A 14,607-nucleotide genomic window follows, 5' to 3' on the forward strand; every position below is an offset into this window, starting at 1 on the left:
GCACAAAAATATGATCATTTATGCTCCAGTAACCTTATTCATATGCACAGAAGCTCTTCTTCAAATATTTGTGTGAACAAAAAGAGTTTGTATGAATTTTCATGGGAAAATTGAACAAATAAAAGGTGTGTCCATTACTGAATCACAGAGAAATAAGAATTTGTAAAAAATACACATGATCAAAATTATTCTTCTTATACCTTAGTTGAGGTAGCAATCCTCTAACTTAAACATTTTCAATAAGCTCTGGACTTTATTTCTGTGTATTAATTATCTCAATACCAGTAGAAATTGTACTCTTAGCTGAAAGAAGTTGGGCTAATCTGTGACATTTCTATCGCCACAGAGAGGTGTCTGTCCAAATTCACCTGCTAGATATTAAATCCCTTTGTTCAAATCCCAACTCTAGATCAGTAAATTTGTAAACATTAATTTGAGGGGATTCCATTGATGTGCTTTTAATGTGAAACATTTTGCCATGCATCTCCTGGGCCACACAATTTCCGGATATATATTTTGAACAGAGATTCAAAGATAAAATCTATCTTTCTTACACAGATCTACAAATCTACAAAAAAACCAAAACAAACAAACAAACAAAAAAACCCAAAAAAAACCCAAACAAAATGAAACACAAAAACTACCAAAGCCCAAAAGCTATCCATTAAGCCTGCCAGAGCAAGTTAGGAAATATTTTTTAGGATTTGAAATTAATTTCACTCTCCATGAAATGAAACTTTCAAAAGACAAATGAGGGAAAAGAAAGGAAGAATTGGAACAAAGATTTAGTAAGAGTGCAGCTGATTGGGGGAAGCTGGAAGTCCAAGTCAAGACAGTTCAGGCCTTTAACACATATTGAATTACTTAAGAAATGTGGAAAATCTTCAGCAAAGATGAATGAGTAGATTTTACTCTGTGATTATCTGTAACCTAATAGAAGTATTTACTTGAAACAAACATAAAAGATTTAAGCATCTATAGTGAGTAAGGCATAAGAATTCCAAATGTCATTCTCTCACCTACCAAGTAAATACCATGAGCATTAGTGCATTAAGCCATAGGTTAGTCTGAGTCCTTATTCCTCATTTCAGGTCCACCCAAGCCTGATACACATCACACGGAAGCTGTTGATCTTCAACACATAGATATTTTACTAAAACAACAAAAAGTTTTCAAGAAAATTCTAAGTTGTCTCTCCTGCAGAGGTACCTTATCTCTGTGTCTCTCTTTACAGATGTTATGAACCTGGAGGAAGATATCTCTGCCACCCTTCTCCAGAAAACAGCGCATATTTATTTCTTAAATCATGGTCATAGAATTATATTTTCATGACCTTTAAGATCATCGATCTAACACTACCAAACTCACCAGTAAATCATGTCCCTAAGCATCACATCTACCCATCTTTTAAACACCTCCAGAGATGATTGAAGGTGATGTTACTTTGGTTTCTATAATTAACTGACAATTATGACCAATTCTTAAGTCAACAATTCCTGTGATCCTAAAGCCAATCTCCTTGTCTTTTTTTGGAAATTTCTCTGATTTTCAATGCTAATAAGAAATGCAGCCTCTGTTCTACTTTTGAGGAATTTTCCCTGTTCCCAATGCCATGAAACTTACACCGTTTTCTCTGGGCACCACCTGCAATCATACAACATTCTATTATTCTGATGAGGACTGACATACAGCACAGGCCCCTGCATTACACCAATCCCTCTCTCCCAGAACAGACCACTAGGAACTGTTGACAAATTCACAACAGCTTTGGTGCAATTATATGCAGTCCTTAGAGCCAGTTTGGCTCCAGGGTGTGCCACACTCCATGCCACACTATGCACTCCACAGCCATTCTCAAAACACTGGCAGTGATGCTGGAATGCACACGCTGCAGAGTTTCTGTGCAAAATTGTTTAACTTTGCTTTGCTCTATGTGAATAGGAGTCCCTGAGTTCACAGTGTTCTTGCCCTCATCGGTGTTGAGAGAGACCATTTTATTAGCAGATTTCACAGAGACTTCGCTTGGGAACAGCTTCTAACTCTTGGTCTAATGGAGTAACATTGGTTAGTTGTTACAAAATTGATTGGCTTTATAAGGGAAATTAATTGGCCATGAAAGGGAAGAAAGGAAAACTGTACACTTTAGTTAACTATCAAATAAAATAGACTGAAAGTTCCTCCTATAGGCAGCAAAAACACTTTAATGAATTTTTCAGTGCTAAAGGGTGGCAGATGATTCAGAAAACTATAAAAGCTATATTAAATACTACTAACTAAAGTAAGACTGACTCTTTTAAGGCTTCTAGCACATTTTTCTCTTCTTTTTTTTTTTCTCCCAGAACTGTAAGTGCCATAATACATTGGAAACTCCCTATGACACAGTGTATTACATTGTATATTTCTTGAACTGCAGACAAAAATATTCTAATGTTATCTCAGCAGTGGTCTGAACTATGCACCATGCAATACTACTGCCATTCCAACTAATGCCTCTAAAGTCAGTAAGGTTACGCTAGACTGTGATTAGTTCAACAAAACAACAGCTGGTCCAAGATTTTCACAAACAATGACAACAAAATATCTTGATTTTGTTTAAGTGAGAAAAAAAAAAAAGGTTATTCTATGTTAAAGGTTATTTAATGCTTGGTTTATAGATATTTTTTTTCCCGTTTTATTCTGAAAAGAAGAGAAGGCAGCTGCAGTGCCTTGCTAAACAGGAATGGAAACCACTGTATTTTATGCCTGCCCACAGCTGTGGAACACTGCATTCAATGACTCAAAGATTACTTTCTTCCAATCTCTGTTCCTATAATAAAAGCTAAACCAGCATTTTTTTAAAGGATCATTATTACCACTCACAGGCATGACATATCTCCATGCTCAACAAGTAGACCATGCATTTAGGCGTCTAAACATTAAGTAAAAAGTTCAGTTCAAGTGACCAGTTGAATGCCACATATGAAAACACTATTAATAGGACCATTCTGGAAGACAGATGCATCTAGAAAATTTATCTGCCTGTTACCCAACTGTGTGCTCACCAGTAAGTAATCGAGAACTTAGATCAAACTCTGTTGTTATGGGCACAACAAATCATTCTAATTAGCATATAATTCTAGGTGGTTGTTTTCATTTTATTATATTTCTTAGCTGCTACTGCATTTTTATACAGACAGCTTTTATATGTTTTCTTGCTATTTTCCCTCATTACGTACTTCCAAGATGAATCTAAATGTGATAAAGACTGCTATTTTTCATGCTAATGAATGACTCAAACTATTGAGAAACATCTGAACTGTAGCCAAATTCATATTCAAAAGCAGTGTTGCTTAATTATATTTTATTATACTATGAAAACTGTTTTAATGTTACAGAAAGTACCCACTGTATGGTGCCTGGGAGGGGTATAGACTTTTATCACATTTTAGCAAACACAGGGCAATCTATCAGTACTGTGGTTACTTCCATCTGATTGTGTTAGCCCTTCTATGTGTACCGAAGTTCCTTCGCTCTGCCCAGCTTCTCAAAAGTCCCGTGAAAGGACCCGAAGCCATAGCAACTTTGGCATTCATGTCTGATGCTCTCAACAGCTGTGAGGAAAAAACAGCAACTCCACCTACAAATTTTGAATGATGAGCACGTAGTGAGAAAAGTTGCTCCCTCACTGCAGCTCCTTTTGGAGAAGTAGCGCTCTGGAGCTGTCACTAGGTTGAACAGCATTATTATCTGTATCTAAATATTGCTAAGTTAGTCCACTTCACCGTTTCTAATTTGTTATTCCTGGCTTTCTGAAAAATTCCTTTATAGCACAACTGAAGTTTTGTCAGTGCTGGCACTAAAGCTAAGGAAAGTTCTGTTTTGCTGAGCGGTTTCTTGCTTTCAAGAACAAGTTCCCTGCATTTACTGTTGCTCTGGCTCTCCTATTTCCATGGGTTGTAACTAATGATGTCATGGTAGTTAGCTGTCACAGCTACCTGATGTATTTTTACAGCACTGACTGAAAATGCAAAGTGTTAATAATTACAGTATTGTTTCATTTTGCCCTTTTCATTTTCATGAACCTTATATGGTTACATGACACGTAACTAATACACACAGAAAAAAATGAAAAAACTGGAGCTTACCCCTAGCAACAAATACTTATCAAAGAAACATATATCCATGATCTTTGCTGCTGTACAACAATGTAAAAATAAATCCATCTCCATTTTTAGAAATGTGTATGTAGCAAGAACATGAATCCACATCCACTTAGACCTTTTTTGAACGTCTGAAAATCAGTGATTAGAACTGATGTTAAAACAAGTATCCCACCTCAGTTATGTATTTGACCTAATCTTTCAGCCCACTGAGTCTCAATACGCATAATTATGCACCTAGCCATAGTGTTATCAGAACTGACCTGTTAAAATTCATACTATACTTAGATTTTTGCAATGAAGAAGATAAAGCACCAATATATTGCATTATTTAAACAACAACATATTCTCTTCACGTGTACAGAATAGATGATAAAGTAAACTTACGATATACTAGGGTGGTTCCTCATAAATTTTCAGTATTTGTCATGAACACCAGACTCACGGACTTCAATACGATTTATCTTCCTGTCCTCTGAAGTCTTTCTTCTAAGAACGAAGTAATTGGTTCAATGTCTTGTTGCAATGAAAATCTGCAAGGGGGGAAAAAGAAAACACAAAAACCCTCAAAGGTCATAAAATCGGTTCTTTCTTACATTATGAGGGTCACCTCTAGGTCACAGTTGTGCATGGTGCTTGGGCGAACAACTAAAGCTAGAGGCTCACTTTTCATTACTTTGTCAGGAGCAGAAATACTGAACCTGTCAGAAACTCTAATGGCAAGAGCTATACTGCACCAGATATGACTAGACTTCACCTCATTTTTCTGCAAAGGCAATACAGTGTCCTCTCTATTAAAACGTTGTCCAAGCCATCTACTTTTGGGCAATATTCATGGTGAGGAGTAAAGTTTTCTAGAACATTTCAACTACTCAGGGTCCAACAGTGCTTCTGATAACATCAAAGTCTAAATTCACATCTACTTCAAAGACATCTGGAGCCACCATGTGTTAATGAGAATAAAGGAACCTTAATGTTGTGGGGGGAGCAGAAATTACTCTGGACTTCGGGCTTCATTCTTTCTTTTCTGGCACTCTGGTAACACTCAAGGCCACGTGATGTGTAAATTGACTTTTTCCTCCCCACCACCGTCATGGCGTAACAGAACTATATATTTTTTTTCATTTAAGGTAATGTTAACATTTAAAATAATGAATTAGAATAAAGTTTTTAATATAATGGTATTATATGTTACCAGGAAGAGAACGTACTCACTAGGCAAAAAAAGCAGGGTAGATCTCTATTCCTCATCGATAACTAGTTTGGGCTTTTTTGGTCATTTCCTCATTTGGGAGCAACCCAGCTATTCGCTTTGTTATATTCAGACATTATTTATTATGAAGTTGCTAAAAATACAGTAGAGAACAATGAAAGAAGGGTCTGCTACAATGACAAACGATATCCCATTTCTTATTAAAAAGACAGTGGTTGATAGTCAGTGTGTATAAATGCTTCTTGGTGCCTGTGGCAAAGTGACATTTTAAAGGCTATTCCTCTTTCTCCACTTGTAAGCGAGGCCTTTGCTACTCCATCTCAAATTGCAGTAAATGAAAACTCCCTAGACATTAGAATGTGAGTCTGTATGGCCTAAGAAAAGTGAAAGAAAGAAAAGTTTTTTGGGTTGTTTTGTTTTGTGTTTTTTTTTTTAAAAAAGGAAAATTATTTGCCTTTACTATCCCTCTTTGATGATTCTCTGCCCAGGTCACAGCTTCCTTGATATGGAACAGGTTAATACACCTCTCTGGTTTTGATCAGCTATCTTGAAAGTCTGACATTCTGTTTATATTTTTGTGTACTCACTCCTTTCCTCACCCCTTTCCTTCTCCAGACCTAACCTATTGATGAACAAACAATACAGTTCCCTGCTGTTTAACCACAAAGAACTATTCAGACACCATAATAAGGGTGGGAGAAGAAAACCACTGCAGAGTTACAAAGAACATCGAGGAAATTGCTAGATCAGACCAGCAATTCACTTACTCTGGAGATGGGTTATTGCAGAGGCAGCAATTCATGCAGAAGGGCACACAGAGGGGGCCAGAAATTCTGCTGAGGACAGCATATGTGCTGCTCAGCAGTGGTGGAGACATGCTGCAGGGCACAGTCCCCAGCAGCCACTGGAGCATTTCCCCTAGCGTATCTGAGGTCTCAATTTGAGTGCATATGCATCTCTTCAAGCCTAGGACTGCAGGGACGCTTGAGCTCTCAGCTGAGGCTGGGGTGGCAGGAGGCAGGCTCCTCGCCTGCAGGAGTGCACTGGTGGAAGGTCTGTCTAAGTGAAGGAGCTCTGACAGGAGATCAGCATACTGCGCAGCATCGGAAAGGGTGAAAAAGAGACTAAAGTCCCTGTCCGCTGCCCTGACCTGTTACCTGGGCTGGTTTGGTGCTTGCCAGGGCTCAGATTTGAGATGTTGTAAAAAAACTGATGGAACTTCACCAGCCCTTAGACTATTATCTCTTCTGTTCTTCCACCTGGAGCATATCAAGCGTGATTATATGCCTCTGGGGTAATCATCAAGCGCACAGGTGTTTTTCTCCTTGATCCTGCTGGTCAACCACTGATTCTGTGGATCCACAGCCAGAAGCATGGCTGGTGTTGGAAACAGAGACAGGTTTTATGGTGATGGGACTCTCCAAGGACTGAGGACTGCTGGGAATAGACAGGATCCACCTTACAAAGTGGGTCAAAATCATCTTTGCCACCAGGCTGTGCAAGTGAGTGTAGAGAGTTTTAAAGTAGGAACAACAGGGAAGACAGTCAACAATGAATAAAGACGTGGTGGACCAAGGTGGCAAGCAAAGGGTTCAGGGTGATGTGGACTTGAGCATCCTCATGATCAAGAAAACACAGTTGAAAGGGGTCCATTTCAAGCATATGCACAGAAATAAAGAAGTACCTGCAAGAGAATTATCATGGGAAAGGCACTTGTACCTTTTCTGGAAAACGAGCACAGCTGGGTACCTCCCTGAAGTGCCTGCACATAATGAATGCAACATGGAGAACGAATAAGGAATCAGAGGTCAGTGTGCAATTGCAGGGCTGAGGTGTTGCAAAATAACTCACACAAGTGAAGTGCTGCAATGGATGGATGCTTATTCCACTTCAGAAATGACAGGCCAGGATGGGATGAAGGAAGAGTCACTCTTTATGGGAGAGGAGCAGGAATGCATGAAGCTCTGCCTTCAGATGAATGATGAGCTAGCTGAGACCTTACAGGTCAGAATTAGTGGGAAGACCAAAGTGGGTGATACTGAGGGCGGGGTGTGTCTGCTGCAGAAACACCTATCTAAAAAGTAGTTGAAGTCTTCAGATAAATTCACTTTTGCAGGCCATGATCCTCATGGGGAACTTGAACAACCACAGTATCTCCTGGAGAAACAACACAGAAGGGCACCAGCAACCCAAGACACATAGTGGTGTACCCAAGGGTCAATACTGCAGCAAATACTGTTTAACATCTTCATTAATCACTTGTATGATGGGATGGAGTGCACCCTCAACAAGTTTGGACATGACACAAAAACTCAGAGAAACTATTTATAATTCCTATAGTTGTGCTGTTCTTCAAAGGGACCTCGACAGGCTGGAAAAATGGGCTGAAAGGAATCTCATAAAGCAAATAGAAAAACTAACTCCTGCACCTGCATAGGAATAATTTTACGCACCAGTACAGGCTGCAGACCGGTCGGAAAACAGTTTTGCCAAAGAGGACCCCGGGATCCTGGTAGACAAGTTGAACATCAGCTGAAGCTCATGTGACCTTGTGGGACAGAAGGCCAAGAACCTCCTGGACTGTGTTAGAAAGAACGTTGCCAGAAGGTTGAGGGAGATGATACTTCCTCCCTGCTCAGCCCTGGTGTGACACATCTGGAGTGTTCTGTCTAGGTTTGGTCTCTCCAGTACAAGACAGGGACATATTGGAACGGATAAGCAAAGGGCCACAAAGATGACAAAGGGACTGGAGCATCTGTCATACAAGGAGAGGGTGAACGTGCTGGGAATATTTACCCTGAAAAAGAAATGGCTCAGGGGAGATTTTTTTCAATGTTTATAAATATCTGATGGGGGAACTAAAGAAGATGGAGCCAGACTTTTCTCCATGGGACCCAATGACTAGACAGGCCAGCACAAACTAAAATACAGGAAATTCTGTTTAAACACAAGAAAAATCTTCATTTTTTTTTACTGGGTGATGGACAACACTGCACAGGTTGTCCAGAGAGGTTGTGCAGCCTCCCTCCTTGGCAATATTCAAAGCCTGACCAGACACAACCGTGAGCAACCTGCTCTAGGTGACCCTTCTTTGAGCTGGAGTTTGGTCTGGAAGATATCTAGAGGTGCCCATCAACCTCAACTTTTCTGTGATTCTGTGATGCAGTAGCAATGGTGACAGATGCAGGCTACCAATGTGCATAGAGAACTGTATGTGCATTTGGAGTCTGAAAAACAAACACATCCACATCTGTAAATCTATAGGTACGACTATAATATATGTGAAAATAAATATGGCAAGAAATTGTCATACAGATTGTAGTAGCAATCTGTTAAAGTTATTCTTAGAGGCGGGGGGAAAAGGTAAGAGAAGGGCAAGGGGAAGAAAGAGAAACAGTTACAGGTTGTCATTGAACCAGACACAATCAGCAGTTTGAGTTTATCAGGTGTCATGACAGCAATAAAAATTAAAGGATATAATAGGCTATATTTTATCACAGATAGTTTCCCTTGTATAAGCTACGGTATGTAGAAGAGATGCTGACTACCAAAAAAAGACGCTGATTTCTCCCTTTGTCCTTCAGCATGCCTCTATTTTATGAATTTTCAGTTGTTGCGTCACCAGTCCCAAGGCTTCTCTTATGTTCCTTACTATTCACAGTTCAAGGAAGATGCCAAAAAAAAAATCTCAGGTTGTGTATGTATGCATACATGTGTGTGCACATGTGTATGTGTATATATAAGACAAGTATCATCCTAAATCTTATTGGTCAGCATCTAGCTAAATTTCTACAAGATACAGGCATATTTTCACATACAAAAGTAAAAAATCTGTAGATATAGACATTTAACAAATTTCTGGATGTTTTCACCATCAAAATAAGAATCTGATTCTTTTCTGAACTCCACAACTCTCCACACGATAGAACTATGGAAAACTCTACTTTGTTCACATTCCAATTATCCTGTCGAACTTTGTGTCATTAAGTATTTCTAAGTCTATCGCTTTGTCTTACTGAACTATAGCCTAGAGCTGTATAACAAAAGGTATATGAAAATAGCCTTTTCCTTCTCCTTATCCCTTTGCAACTTCTACCTTTAATCAATACTGAAGCTTTTCTGTCTCTTTTCTCATATATTTATCTTTTTAATCTGTTTGTCATATTCTTCATCACACAGCACTGCATCCTCTTACTCTTTTTAGAGACAGGAAAATCAGAACTGAAAGTAGCATTCAAAACAACTGGGTAACCTTATACATTGGCATTGTACTTCTTTTCTCAGGAACACCAGCAGGATATGAGTTTGGGATCACTGTTACACATTGTGTCAACATTTAACGAGCTGTCCCAGTGGTCGTTATGCATAGATTCAGTTAGTGTTAAAGCTAGCAATTTCCATGATCTAGAATCAGCAGCTGTAAGCCTGCCACTGGCCTTAGAGTCACATCACATGCAACCAGCTCACAGTGTACAGGTGTCGCTAATTTACTTTGGAAAGTGGAAACCTCAGCAGAGTGACACTTGTCCTCCCTTTGTCCTTCATATCTCTCAGCTGTGAATCTGCAGCTCACAACAGTAACTCCAGAACTCCCCTTAAACTCTTTACCTGTTCACAGCTGGAGAAACTCACACGAAGCCATCTGGTGCATGTCTGGGGCCTTCCTCCAGGTTCCTGGGCCTCCATTTTGTTGCTTGCACATCCTAGGAGCACTCTGCTCGGATAGAGAAACACACAGATAGTTATGCTTATACGGTGCATATAAGCACTCATAAATTGGCTGAAATTGCACAACTTGGATCTGCATGAGTGTTGCCTACCTCATCATTAATGGACAAAGACACAGCATTGATCAACAGACAAGGAAATGAATGCTTTCACATTTCCAACAATCTAGGAAATCATCACATAATAATACATTCTCTCATCAATAAGTGGATGTTTGATGGAAAGCTATGAATGGAGACAGTAAGTGTTGCAGGAATAGGAAACTAATTAAGTAAGGTCCATATGGATTACACTGTGAGCACAGTGGGATGCAGAGCAGAGGGACCGAGTGCCATATGGAGAGTAGATGGTGAGCCCATCTGGGTGTTTTCTTTATAAAGGAGACCCACAATGTTATTATACTCTTTCTGAGCTTCAAATTAAAAACATCTTAAAAATGCTTGAATTATTTTTATTTTTACTGTGATTCATTTATGGGTACATACAACACATGTCAGTTGGAAGTATGTGATTTTCAGTTATAAAGAATAAGTCTGTTACTGAGATTCACTAATGTAAGGTCAGATTTGAAAGTTCCCTGGCAATCAGTAGTGAGAGACAGCAAAAAGCTGTACTATAATGGGAACAGAACAGGAAGAAAATTATGTTACAGCACAGTTATGTCCCTGGTTCTTTTTAAACTCCGGGGCTGGGAGAAGGGATGGGAAAGGGGGAGGAGGGGTATGGGGGGAAATTAATCTGCAATTTTTCTCAATTGTTACCATTTCTTACTCTATTCCTTTTCTAATTTCAGTATTTCAGCTTGGTTTTTTGGAGCTAATTCTCCATTCAGCTGTGTAGTAAGAGGAAGGGAGAGGAAGGAAAGATGACTCAGTCATCAAATGCTCTGCAATGTCTATCTTATGTTGCCTACTCAGAGGAATAATAAATTTCCTTATACCTGTTTACACAGGATAAGCACACTCTTTACCCAGGACTCTTTACCAGGGAATGTAGTAACAGGATAGGACCATAAAATCATAGAATCATCTAGGTTGGAAGGAACCTTCAAGATCATCTTGTCCAACCATCAAATCAACTCTGACAAAAAAAAACCCATCGCTAAACCATGTGCCCCAGCACCATGTCAACCTGACTCCTAGCAAAAAATCCCCCTTGTTAGCCTTCCCCTTCATCCTTACCCACAAACATTCAACTTTATCATCACTGGAATCTACCTCTGTGCAGTGCAAAACACTCCCTAACGTACAGCGCCACACCCCTGCCTCTCCTTCCTTGCCTATTCCTCCTGAAGAACTTACAGCCACCCATCGCAGCATTCCAGTCATGACCGTCATCCCACCATGTCTCTGTGATGGCGACCACACCATAGCTGCCCTGCTGCACAATGGCTTCCAGCTCATCCTGTTTGTTGCCCATGCTACGTGCATAAGCACACAATTTGTGCTCTCGTGGAGCCTCCACCTGCTCCTTTTTCCCTCAGGACGGCAGGGCCTGGCTCCACCAATCCATTTCCCTTCCACATTCCCAAATGGACCTCAGTCTTCCCACTCCCTCCTTAAGCTCAGCCACCAGGCTGAGCAGATCACGGACTGCAGGAATCACAGACGGTCCCTGCAGCCCCTCACCCAGACACCTGCACGTCTCTGCGGCAGGTCAGTTTGGGTCGCTTTATTCCATTTGAGCGCAGCTGCAGGCCGAGTGGAGGCCATCTTGGAGGTTTTCTTTCCAGTCAGCCCAGCCCGCCCGCCCCTCGTTCCTCCCCTCACACTCACCCGGCACGCGCCGCGCTCCGCAGAGGGGGCACGCGCCGCGCTCCGCAGAGGGGGCCCGCCGCTCCGCAGGGGGCACGCGCCGCCGCTCCGCAGGGGGCACGCGCCGCCGCTCCGCAGGGGGCACGCGCCGCCGCTCCGCAGAAACCTGACCCCGCCCACCGGCTGAGAGACTGCTTTCACAGCCTTTAAACCTCCGCGCGGCTCCTGGCCACGCCCCCTCCGCGCCTGATTGGCTGCCGCGGACTTCCTGGTCCCGGCTGGGGCTGGGGCTGTGGGGTCCTTGAGCGGGATCCGCTCTGTGCAGCGCCATCCCGCCCCCGCCTCGCGCTCGCCTCAGGCCTGCCCGCCGGTGCTGCCGCCCCCTCGCCGCCAGCAATGATGAGGGGCAGCTCCTGTAAACTGAAAGAGGGGAGATTTACACTAGAAACTAGGAAGAGATTCTGTATTGTGAGGGTGGTGAGACACTGGAACAGGTTGCCCAGAGAAGCTGTGGATGCCCCATCCCTGGAGGTGTTCAAGGCCAGGCTGGATGGGGCCTTGAACAACCTGCTCTAGTGGGAGGTGTCCCTGCCTATGGCAAGGGGGGTGGAACAAGATGATCTTTAAGGTCCCTGCCAACCCAAACCATTCTATGATAACCTTAAATAAAGAAAAGGAATCCTATATCTCCAAAATCTGGATTTTTTTTTTTTTTTGTATGTAGAGGACAAGTTTTGTGAGTCCTTTTCATTTGGCACTGCAGCAACAATCAATGACATGTCTCAGCTGAACTTGTAAAATCAGCATATCACGCTCTTGAGCACTTAACTGATCATGCTCTGAGTCTTATTTACTGCTTTTCTTATTGCTGGATTATAAATAGGTGTGTTGCCCCTAGGCAGTTCATTAACATAGAGGCTCAAAAACATACATTTTCTGTTTCAGCCCAGAATGTATACAGCCTATTTTAGAACGTTCAGTGCTTTTAGCTTTATCTGTTTTTCACATGCCCTATCCACCATCAAAAGGAACACAGACACTGAAACAACCTGGCAAGGGATCATACTTACTTGCTCCCGTAGTTAACCACAGAATCCTGTTTCTGTATCTGACTAGCTCACCGTCAAGAAATTAGTGATTGCTCAGAGACCTGAAGACATGACAAAAAGAGATAAAGTGGTTTTTGTGGAGTTTTCACCACTAACAATACTTGTGTCTGTGATAGATACAGTGTGCTGAATTAAATACGTTTATCTTCATTCAGAATATATTAGGACCTTTCTTCATTTTCCAGGATAAGTCTGTTTTCTCTGCTTATGGATCAAAATGTATGCAAAATAATTCACTGCTTAAAAACAAAATCATCAAATGAAACTGTAATATCCAGCTACAAACCTTAGTTTGAATTTCAGATGACCAAACCCGTTCTTGCCAGCCCAAGGGCAACAAGAACTTTCTGTCTTGTGCTTGTCATTTCAGTGTGCTTGATAAATTGGACTGGACAGTAATAAGAAACTAGAGCCTTTGGAATGTGGCACCATGGTAACTTCTAATACAGTAGGAGAGGCAAGCAGTGGGCACTTTTGCAGACATATATTAGAAGGAAAAAAATATCTAGGTTCAACACGACACCAATTGCATCAGTGTTGCTTTGTATAAACACAACTGAAGAACAGTGATATGACTGCAAGCTTGAGGCATTATAAGTTTTGCTTCACAAAAAACCAAACACTTATTTGCTGTTCCATAGAAGAAATAATGAGATTCTAAATGGAAAATAAATTTGTATTGAAATAAGAATATGGAGACCATTCTTTTTTATAGGTTTTCTGTACCAGAAAAGAGACATGAAGTAATTTAGGAGATGTATATGGGAATGTGCATGCTATTTTTATTCTCTTACAAGAGTGACCAGAATACCACAGAAAATTATAGATGCATGAGTTCATTGGAAACATCTGTCATTCTCAAAATGTGGAAAGCAAATTATTTTAACATCTCTAAGTAGTGTGACTTGTTTTGAGAACACTTGGTATTCATGTTTTTTTAGGCTTTCAGTAGGTTTCATTGGGCCAGGATGTCTCTCATTGTATCTTCATCCTCAAGAAGTGATCTACCTAGGGTTTTCCCTTTATCAGTGTAAGTCTGCTGTAGACCAGAGGCCTGCAGATTAGTCTCAATCCTTTGAAGTAACTGGAAATAAACTCTCACGGGACTTGAATCAAATACTAAGCATATAACCTGTATCACTATTAAAAAGCCAGAATGTCATAGAACACAGTTATACAGTACTGTATTTGTATTTCAAGTTAAAAACTGCATGTTTTATATTCTCCTATAATTTTCACTTCAACTACATTATTCAGTAATTTCTCACGTAAAATCTCTTTCCAGAAGGTCTCTTCCAGTTTTATTAGAGTTTTCCTTACCATTTGAAATGTCATGTGGATCTGTCTTTTTCTAAAATTTATTGTCATATATAAAATTTTATCTATGGATTTCCAAAAAAAAGTAGCAAATGTAGTTACCATACATCAGTATAGTACTCCCAACAGGGTAACAAATATTTTCCATGAAAACATCCCATTCTTTGTTCAGTATGTTATTTTTTCTGCCACTTCAATCTAGTATTTTACACTTGCTATTGATTGTTCTATTTATGTCATACTCCCTGAGTCTGGCTGCCTCGTTGTTTCTTGGTTTTGAAAACTACAAAATAAAAAGAAACGTCACTCTCTAGCAAGTATAGCCAAACAAGAAATCAGCTGGAGCA

At 40.6% G+C, this 14,607-nt stretch overlaps 1 long non-coding RNA gene across 3 annotated transcripts in view; it reads right to left on the bottom strand.

The window, feature by feature from the left end:
• Positions 1–12,990, bottom strand: part of LOC106890117 — a 102,916-nt gene extending 89,926 nt beyond the window's left edge. For all 3 annotated transcript variants that reach the window (XR_001412468.1, XR_001412471.1, XR_001412469.1), the window contains exons 1-3: positions 12,905–12,990; positions 9,961–10,066; positions 4,527–4,672 (exon numbers count right to left, since the gene is read on the bottom strand). This is a non-coding gene — a long non-coding RNA (uncharacterized LOC106890117). The remainder of the gene's footprint in view (positions 1–4,526; positions 4,673–9,960; positions 10,067–12,904) is intronic.
• Between the last annotated feature and the right edge of the window lie 1,617 nt (positions 12,991–14,607).

This window comes from Calidris pugnax, unplaced genomic scaffold, assembly GCF_001431845.1.
Source record: "Calidris pugnax isolate Ruff unplaced genomic scaffold, ASM143184v1 scaffold15, whole genome shotgun sequence".
Lineage (NCBI taxonomy): Eukaryota > Metazoa > Chordata > Aves > Charadriiformes > Scolopacidae > Calidris > Calidris pugnax.